Raw genomic sequence first — 11,353 nt, forward strand, 5'->3', positions numbered from 1 at the left:
GGATTCCCTGTCTCTTTTTATTTTTAATGAGAAAATCAGCATTAAAAAAAGAAGATATGACGGAGGAAACTCTACATTATTTAATCAAAAATGCATTTTTAGAACTGAATTGATTAACACTGAAGTATAATGATGATTTATTGAAATAAATAATATGTACAAATCTAATTCTGATCACAGCACAACTATCAGTCATGCACGCCACAAATCCGTTCTTTATGGAAGAGTGGCGAGAAGAAAGCTATTGTTGAAACACAGCCAGAAGAAGTCCTGTTTGCAGTTTTTCACAAGCCATATCGGGGATACACAGCAAACATGCGGAGGAAGGCGTTCTGGTCAGATGAGACCAGAGTGTAACATTTTGGACTAAATGTAAAATGCTGTGTGCCAAAAAACTATCACTGAACATCACCGTGAACACACCAGCCCCACCTGTGAAATACGGTGGTGGCAGCATCATGCTGTCAGGATGCTTTTCTTCAGGAGGGACAGGGAGACAAGACGAGATGAGACGAGACAAGATGAGACAAGATTGTACTTTATTAGTTGGACATGGAGAAATTCAGTCATCACAGCAGCTCAACATTGCACAAATACAGAGACAAAGACAGTCAGGATAGTTACACATAAGAGAATAGACTCACTCTCTCTCTCTCTCTCTCTCTCTCTCTCTCTCTCTCTCTCTATATATATATATATACTGTATATATATGTGTGTGTATATCACAGGTCATTCAGACCTGCTGCTGTGAGTCTTTTCAACAGCAGAAACAGAGAAACTAAAAAACTGCCTCTGTCCTAATAAATATATATATTGAACAGACTCACAGCAGCAGGTCTGAATGACCTGTGGTAGCTCCTTCCTGGATGGTGGCTGCAGTAGCCAGCCACTGAAGGAGCTGGTTAATGTTCCCACAGTGTCGTGGAGGGGATGAGAGGTGTTGTCTGGTCAGAGGCTAGTCAGAGTTGATAGGAACATTGATGGAGCGACATACAGGTCAATCGTTAGAAAATCGTTAGAGTCTTCAAACTACTTGAGACTGGGATGGAGGTTCACCTTCCAGCAGGATGACGACACGAAACATACAGCCACAGCTACAATGGACAGATTTACATCAAAGCGTATGCATGTGTTAGAATAGCCAAGTCCAGACCTTCATCCAACTGAAAATTGCTTTTCACATCCAATCTCACTGAGCTTGAGCTGTTTTGCAAAGAAGAATGGGCAAAAGTTTCAGTCTCCAGATGTGAAACGCTGGTACAGACTGTGATTGCAGCTAAAGGTGGCTCTACAAAGTATTGACTCGGGGGATGAGTACTTTTGCATACCACACTTTTCAGTTTTAAATTTGTTGAAAATGGTTTTAGCTTTGTACCATTTTCCTTCCACTTCACAAATATGTAGCACGTTTTGTTGGTCTACCACATAAATAATCAATGAAATACATTTACATTTGTGGTTCTAATGTGGCAAAGTGTGGAAATGTTGTAGGCCTGTGAATACTTCGGCAAGCCAATACAGCTGTTTGAAATCAATGTTTGGGTCTTTGTTTTAGTGTCACAAGGTTTGTTTTCGGATCTCCTCCAGATACATACGTCACAGTTCCTGTAGCCATGAACTATTTGATAATCTGTATGTGAATAATTTCATCAAATACTTTAGCTTATGTATTCAATAGTTCGATTCGTCTCCAGTTTATAAAGCTGGGGATCAGTTCCTTTACATTTCCTGAGAGGTTCATTATGACTACAAAATAGTAAAGTTGTGTTTTTTAATATTTCCCTCACATATTCTCTTTTTTAATGAGTTACTGTTACTTAACCTGTTCTAATCAGACATATTGGAAGACCAAGCTTATTAGATTATTGAAAGATGTTGAGGGTATAACGCTCTCTCTCCATGGTTCTGCTGTGGCTGTAGAGTGCTATGAGGCAGCAACACCTTTGGGCATCTGTGTTGTTTGATTCTCTCAGGAAGGAAACATTGTTTGAATTATTTGGCTGTTTCAAAGACACAGCAAGGAGTAGTTCCTGCAGGAAATTGCAGACCCCTTGACAACAGCTCGCTTAGGGCACTGAAACAGTAAATATCTATAATGGCTGACATGTGTTGGGGCTCCTTTGGACTTATCAGTCAGGGAAAGTAATCATGTCACCCCACAGGTACAAGCTGCCTTTCTGTAATAACATATTGAGAAAAATCCCGTTAGAGGAAGAAAATGATGTTTCAGCAGAAAAAAATGTCCCAACAGATGTTGAAGTACATTTTTTGAGGGGAGACTCTGAAAGGCGAGTGGACATTTTGAAAATAAAGTTGCGAAGTTCCCTAATTAACGGATTAAAAAAAAAAAAAAACACAACCCAAAACTGAATTACGGATGTTATGCAGATTGGTACAATCCTTTAGCTTGTCCATATAATTAACTAGAGCACTCCTGGTCCTGGGTGCCCGGAGGCCTGTGTGCTATAGATTCAGTCGCATTCCAACTTGCCTCGGTAATTCAAACAATAATGATACGAATTGTGTCATGAAATATATCAAACTCATATTTAAAACATCCCATTTTGTCAGGTTCTTTGGGATATTTTTGCTCTGTTTATGACCTCCCCTCAAAAAAAGTGTCAACGAAGGTTCAGTGTCTAGTTATCCAAGTTGAACACAATGAATTAAAGTCTATAGGAAACAGCAGATTCCAAAACTGTCTTGCCTGCTTGCTTGTATAAAACAAACAAAATGACAAAGACTGTTTCAGACAGGGAGTGATGTTTCTGGGGAAGTTACATGGCGAGCACTCCAACCTCTCTCCATCTCGCCAAAACTTCTGCACTTCACCACTGTTTCTCTTCAGCTATCAATGCTAGGCATCAGTACAGGCTAATAGTATTCATTTAACTTTAAAGACACAATTAAAACCTTACCGTACCACTAAACTTCCCCTGTTCCTGAAAATCATTCTCTGCGCTGAAAGTAGTGCAGGCAAAACCAGGCGATACCAGTTCATGAAGGGCTGTGCAGTCTGCACAGGTTGTGTTCTATTGGCTTTGGATCATTTACACAATATAATGAGATACTCATTTTTAAATATAAAAGGATAACATTTTATTGTTATATTGCAGTACGCCCTACTAAAAGTCAATAAAATTTAATGAAATAAAACGAGGCTAGAAATACATGAGGAGAAATATAAAGTAAAATCAGTTATACAAATAGACAAAACTAGAATTTAAGAAATGCTAAGAAAGATGTATGGAGACCAAAATTTTAATTTTAAGACACATTTAATAGATTTTCAGATGATTGGCAGGGTCACTTTAGTGAGAAAGTGTGTGGGTTGGAGTTGGGTTGGAGTTTAAATGTTCTCCTGCTTTGGTGTGAATGTGAGTGTATGGTCGAATGTCTCTCTGTGTTTTCCCTGTGATGGACTGACCAATTGTCTAGGATGGACCTTGCCTCCGCTCTGCCTTAGCTGTGGATCAGTTTTCTCTCCTCACAGCCCGGAACTGGATGACAAAATTGGATGTACGTGAGTTGTTCAGACAATGAAATAGATACAATAGAATATGAAAAAGCAAAAAACAAAAATGTTTACAAGTCATGTCTGAAAGGTAAATTAATATTCTTTCATGTTTCTGGATATACCTTTCATAAAAAAAAACAACAACAAGGTAAGTACTTGAGTACGCAAATAGAAATTCACGGAGGAAATGTCTGTGATTACTGTTTCTGAGCCGGAGATAGATACAGTCGTGAGCTTCCCGCTACCAGGCTTTATGAGTTGGACAGCAGGCAGCAGATCAGTGAGCGGATCGCCAGCATTAGTTCTGCTCCTGAAGGAGTCTTGAGCTGTAACAGCTGCTCCGAGACACCCAGTCTCTGCAGCAGGTCAGAGGGTGACTGTAGGAAGATCCCACTGGGACACGACGATCTGTGGACGTCTGTGTGTGTAAAAGAGGAAAAGAAAACTTGAAGAGATAAACCTTATACATAGACAGAGAAGGAACGAAAGAGGGAGCAAGTCAAATATATCCACATCCACTTGATAGAGGCTCCACCTGGATGGGCTGGGATAGAGAAGGATGGCGAGGCTGCTGGAGTAGTGAGGGTCCTGCTGCGTGTCCATCAGTTTCAAATAATCCCCGCTGCTGCTGCTGCTGCTGCTGAAGAAAAAGTGTCCTTGAGTCGCACGTTGAACCCCTTCCCGTTCAGAGACACACCTGACTGCTGCTGCTCTGAAAAATGTGTTCCTTCGCCAAATGCAGCTTTTGTGGATGTGTTTTTCATCCAGATTAGGCCCACCACTGTCATGCTGCTTTATAGGAAAGAGTGAGGGTTTGACTTGTGTGTGGATTGGGGGTTAAGGTTAGTTAGTTAAATTAGAGCATCTGTGGAATGTGTGAATTGTTCATGGACTTGCGAAATGTAATCCAGAAAACTCTCGGCACAGAGACGTTAAATCTTTATATCAGGGAAGGTCACACAGAGCCCGGAAGTGCCGTGAAACATAAAAGACAATTACTTTAAATGAGAAGTCAAAAAGCAAGAGAGAGAAAGACAAATGATTACCTTGTGTGCACCCAAGGAACATTTACTGTACTTTTTCAGTTCTGCTCTATTTCATAGTATAAAACATAAAACATTTGACTCTCCTCTTGCATCTACAAGATATAAACATATATGAAATCTGCTTTGTCCTTTCAGGTGATACACTGCAAGACAAAATAAAAGGTTTTAAATGATATGACATCAGTTTTCAGCTTTGATTTTGGGAGTTTTTACTTCAAAAAATTTAATTTTATTAAAAAAATGAATGCCGCAACTCTACAACATAGATCCTATTCTGCTAGCATTGTTCAAAAGATAAATTAATTGAAATCCATGTACATTTTCTAATTGAAAACCCTGAAAACCCTCTCACCTTTTCTCTTTATTATTTGGATTCATCATGCTCGTCTTGGTCCCTCAGGACAGCCGGGGGATTATTGTTCCACTCCAGTGCCATAAGTGAGTGTCTCTTGCACGCACTCATTTTCATCATGATTTGATTCATTTTGATCAGAGAGAAGAGCGTCTAGGGTGCCATACGGGTGTTGTCGTTGGCGCTCTCACAGTGATATTATCTGAGAATGTCTCCGGTCAAGAGCATTTCTGAGTGGAGTGGGCATGTTCTCTCCATCTCGTGTGGGTTTTTCCAGGTCCTCAGGCTTCAACCCACAATCTAAAGACATGTCTGCTTGATTAATATGAGTCTTCATTAGTGGGATTTCCCATTTCTTTGTTTATGAACTTGGGAAATTTTTCCCGGGTCACCTGGGATCGGCTCCACCTTCCCCCAATCTCAACTTAGACGTCTCTAGAACAGTGAGTCCTATCTACTGTGACTTATTGGCCACTTTTAATGTGATAAAACAAGATAAAAATAATGTATGTACCATTGTCTATTTGCACAGTAGGCGACAATGACGTCTTGTAACGTGAGATAACAATCGGCAATTCACACTGAAAAAGACCCACAAAGTTTGTCGACATATCATACTTAAGCATGGTGAAATACAGGCGAGAAGCAGAAGAAGACAGGTGGCAGCATCTCCTCTGGTGTTCCTGGTTGGTAATTCGTACTTAAAGTGGTTCAACAGAAGGCAGCTGATGGACGTGTGACAGGGTCACAGGTGAGGAGCAAAGGCTTGGCGATGTGGTCTGTTCCCACAAATTGCTATATTATTGTGTCAGACCTTGCGATGCATTGCAACCTGCTGTGTATGCGACTGGGACATGTCCATGCTGACTGGTGACGATCAAAGCATGTTAAAACCCAAGGTAACCTGAGCGCCAAGAGGATTATTTGGTTCCATTATTACGTTTTTTCTATTGCTATTTTGCAGGCATTGAGGTGTGTTGTTCAGCAGTGGACGCATTATGAGAAGATTTCCCACACAGTGATACGGTTGTTAGCTCTCGATCCCTGGTTTCCAACACAAGTTGAAAAAAGCAGTTATGGATGGATGGATGGATGGATGGATGGATGGATGGATGGATGGATGGATGGATGGATGGATGGATGGATGGATAGATGGATGGATGCATTCAGATGATGATATTTAAGTCCAGTTTGTAGACGCTTGCAGTACTTAAAGACTCTGATGCCTTGATATCTGATGCCACAAGAGACCATCAGAGCTAAAGAGATCCGGGATGTCAGTGTTGTCTCAGATTGTGGTATCACAAATTTTAAATATAACTATAAATAACGATGAACACGTACGATACAGCTTCATCAGCATTAACTGCATGTTGACTGCAATTGTCAATTTTGTTTTTTTAAATAATCACACAAACACATAAATGTATCCTCATTACTAAAATATTGATTTTCATCACACCACAAACAAAAACCATAGCAGATTGTGTGATGTCTCAATGTTTGTTGTGTTGCAGCATAAACACAATAATAGTCATCAGTAATCAGAACAAAATTGACAAATATATAATCACAATATTTTTGCATTTTATTTTTCCTTGTTGATTATTATTAGGAAATTCTTCATACAGAGACAATAAAGAACAGAATCAGCTGGTACTAAGTATATAAAAGAAAAAAACAACAAAAAAGAAACCTCTATCACACTTAATGGCGCTTTTAATTCAAAGCAGTAGCTTTTTAAAATGCTGTATGCTCCAGGGAATTAATGAATAAGTCATTTTGTCTTGACATTGGGCTTCAGGAACCTGCAGTCTAATCAGAGGAAGGGAGGGTATGGTGGAAGTAAATGTAGGGGGATGTCCAGGAGCTTTACAGAAACATTCGTTTTAAATTTCTGCAAAATTATGGCTTTTGTTTTGTTTCCCCCTGAATACAAGCCTCTCATTGCATAAAATTAGCCTGATTGGCCATAGCGTACACATACTAATGAAAAGTAGTGATATTTGTCTTCTCTCCAGCTTTACAAAATTAGCTTTTATTTATTCAAATCCTGCAGTATTTATCTACATTTATTAGACCAAATCATTTCTTGGAATGGCTATTAAACACCATACAACCATAGCCTCGCTCCCTCCTGGGTGTTTTGAAAATACAACACTGTAAGGATTTCACTTAGTGCAGCTTCAGCTCTACTCCACTCTCGGGAGTGTGGGAGCAAAAGGGAAACAGAAATTATCCTGTTGTTTTCTGCACAGCAGGTGATCATTTGATCATCGCGAACCACTTGGTTCTCGGATCATGTTTTCATGTTGGGACGGTGCTGCGGAATGCAGATAACACCTGCTTTGGCACTCTGAAGCACAGAAATGGAATTTATTTGAAATCTGATGCATCTCATAAGCTTATTATAAGAAGCCAAATTAGAAATGCAGATCTTTTTATATAGAGCAAAGTGGGCAGTCCACCGGTTGTCTGATTCTTTTTTATTTTTATAATTTAGACAAAGCGGCAACACGTGGCAGCGGCGACACCTGTGGCCTCAGACTTGGCAGACTTGGTGCTCTGACTAATTGTCCTGCAATTTCAGACATTTATTCATATTATACATAATACATGCAAGATGTACCGTTGTAATGTATCAAATTATTGTCTCGTGTGGTTTGCATACTGATGCTACATAGCATTCACAATTCATCCATCCATTCACTGTACGGTGGGCTGGAGTCACGCCCAGCTGACTTCCCCCTGGACAGTTCACCAGACCATCAAAGGGCAAACTGAGACAGACAATCACTCATACTCACAGAGTCCCTGGAGAAAACACATGGATGAGAACATGCGAATGCCACAGAAAACCCATTCTCAAGCCGTAGATATTTATTTGCGAACCACCACCTCACTGTGAAACCCGCCATGCAGATAATGTGCGTAGCGTATTTTACAGAATGTTTAAAATGCACTTAGCTTTTCAAATAATCTTAACAGGCGGTGAATTTTAATTGTAAATTTAACATATGAATGAGCATTGAAACACAAAGTGTATTGGATCATCCCCCAGTGCTCTTTATGAGCTCCTGCTGCACTGTGTGATATTTCAAACAAAAGCCTTAACCATGTTTTGTTTTGCGGTGCTTTGCACATTATATTAACTTTAATAATTTATGAGCCCAAAGATAGTGTCATCCATAGACAGGGTATGACTGCAAAAGGTTAAATAAAGATTGAAAATCAATCCACGGGAGGGACTGTAGGAGAGATGCAGACTGGAGGGATCCAAGCCTGGGCTAATGCTTCGCCTGCTGTCACCCCAACAGGCACCCAGATCTGGAGGAGATGGATGAAAATCAATAGAACGGCACATCTTCAGACTATACTACATGAGTGTTGCCATTGTTCTTTTTATCCTCTCTGCACTTACATTTTGGAGTTTGAAAATTTAGGTTACCACTGTAACAGGACTAAAACCCAGAGGCAAAATGGGCAGGTAGGTGTAAGAAAAAGAAAAGAAGACTTTACTCGGCAAAAAAGCAGGATACACAGTGGGTCGGAAACAAGTAGGCAGAGGCAAACAAGACCAGAAGGGACCAGGCAGGAAGCCAAAAGTCCCAAAAACTATCTGGGCTCTGAGTTACTAATGCAAGCAGGCAGATAGACACATGGAACGAGGCTGCAGCAGACGATCTGGAAGCGAGAGGAATTTCAGTGCATGCATGTGTAGGTGTGGGTCTGATCGGTTAATGAGTTTCAGGTTGGCAAACAGGTGGAGGATCAGGTGATCATTGACGGTGGGAATACACTGGAGAGGCGCCGGCTGAAAGAGCGTGGATGAAAATTAATCATGGGTCCATTACCAATACTAAACTAGATGACTATCAGCTATATTGGTACTTTGGCATATTGGTGTCTGAAACATCCTTCATTCTGGAGCCACGGAAATTACCAGTGTAACAACCAGGAGAAGACCCACATGGAAAACTCAGCAGGCAGGAGGAGTTGGACGGAAATAGGCTTCACTTGTCAAAAGGCAGGATATAGGTCAGCAACAAGTAGGCAGTCATCAGAAGCAAACAAAGCCTAGAAGGGATCAGGCAGTAAGCCAAAAGTCCAAAAACGAGCTGGCGTAAGAGATGCTAAAACCAGCAGGCAGCTTCATACCACAAACAAGGCTGCAGTAGACCTTTACCACAGCTGGAAAAGCACAGAGGCAAAATGCCACCAACAAGTTCGTTTCTATTAAAAATCTCAAAAACTGCGAGTCAGGCTGCACAACACCCCACCAATGGAGCAATGTCACTTATATGAAAGATAAGAATGTTTAATGTTATGACAACCTACAACGTCCGCTGCAGAGAACGGTCTACAGATGATCTGGAAATGACTAGAATTTCAAGCAGAGGCGAGTCAAGTGAGAGAAAGGCTTAATGAGTAATTAAATGAATTTGTCTGACATGGTGCGCACATTAGGGAAGAGTCTTACCAATTAAACCTCATTGTGACGTTATCATTTTAAGGGGGTTGTTATGCCACGAGTTGTACAAGAATATCCCTCCGACGGAGCCTCGGCAGTCGTGCTGATGCTGCTGGAGCCAGGGTGAGCAATGACACCGAAGATCTCAATTGAAGTGATGCAGCGCGGGACTACTGATGAGCTTTGCCTTGGCTCAAAGGAACGCTGGTTCAGATACAAACTGGAGGTGAGCAGGTCAAAGGAGGGTTGTATTGATTCAACGGTCGATTGGCAGCTGACAGCAGCAGATAAAAGAACAGTTTAATTGACATTTTATTGCAAACTTTGACTGGTATAATCGGAGGAATGATGCTCAGAGTTTAGAGAAATTTGTACGTTTCCCAAACACGGAAGGAATAATATGAGTTCTGGTCGGGACATTTCATACTTCAACTACAAACACATGTGCAGATCTCCTGGAATGTCATGTGGCATGTCATATTACAATGGTTTCATTGGCGTTAAGCTCATTTTGTTTGGTTCTTCTATCTTGGGTGTAAATCAGATCTCATTTCACACCCAAACAAAGCAGACAAATTGGATAAAATAATGTGACTGTATCAGATTGCCATTTTTTTATATTCGTTTGAAAATTCTTTTCACTCAATGATTGCCTGAAGTCTCAAAACTATTGACATGACGAGACACTGGCTTTGGCCCCTGATCAATTAGAGCAATACTCAGTGATTGACTTAATCATTGCATATGCCTCTGGCTGCTGGATGGTGGAACAATGAGGTCCAGATGTTGAGGTGAGCGCCGACCATTTTGACAGCCTTTCCAATAACACATTCCATTGAATGGGATGGCTCATGTGATGTTTATTTATTCAGAGATTTGACAGATTATTCCTCAAATTATGTCCCACACTGAACAGAGTGTCACTAAATGTTTGGTCGAGACTGAAGAAATCCTGTTTTGGTGAAAGTGAAGGGTTGGTCCTAATCACATATTAGTAATTATAATGAGCCCGATGACAGTCCAGGTTGGAGATAATTTATTCTTAATGAGAGTTGTTTTGACATATTGCATCAGGAAAGTGCAGATTTAAAGCTCCCTTTCATGCACCTTTAAAGATATGTACAAAATACTTTGAGTAACAGTTTGAGGTTGACATGTTTTTTTCCCCCCCCCACCTTGTTAGAAATTCCTTTGACAACCCGTCCTCATCGAAAAGTCCAGAATCTATGAATCTAAATTTTTCATTTCAAAGGATTTACGACTGGATGTCTCCTGTGTCACAGGAAGGCCATCCTCACTCGATCACAGTGTTTCCCTGGGAACTCATCTTGCATGCTTCAGTGGGTTGTTTCTTCCACACACCTGATTCAAACGAGCCTAATGATGACCCAATTATCTGAATCACGTCCGTTTAAAGGCAAGTGGAAATCTAAGAACTCTGCCTACTTGGTAGTTTAGCGCCATGTTTCCGCTCTGTTGGAGCAGTTTATTTGTTGAAGTGAAAAAACAAACAAAAAAAAGCATCTGAAACTTGATGTTTTGGAAAAAGAGGGCCGAGCCCCCTTGAGAAGAAGGTTTTTTGTCCCGCATTCAAATGAACTGTTTTGTAGTTTGATCAGATTCTGTTTGCAACACCGACCTAAAACGTCCAAACACACTGAACAGGCTGTGACAGGTCTTGGAGCGGCATTCTGCCAGCAGTGTGAGTGACGGAGAACTTCTGCCATTGCTTTGATTCCCCTATGGACACCTTAATTTTCTCAAGGTGGCGGGGACAAGAGTAAAGTTAGGAGAAGAGAATAACCAAAGATGGCATTTTAGCTTTCCTGCATTAATCATGCCCACTATAAATTTCTGCCCAGTTGATGGTTGCCGGACACCAACACGAACGAAACGCTGTGCCCAGACGAATGTGTCGGAAACACAGTGTTAGAAGTCCCAAACAAGGATTCAAGCAAAAACTGGG

Source organism: Lipophrys pholis, assembly GCF_963383615.2.
Source record: "Lipophrys pholis genome assembly, chromosome: 5".
NCBI lineage: Eukaryota > Metazoa > Chordata > Actinopteri > Blenniiformes > Blenniidae > Lipophrys > Lipophrys pholis.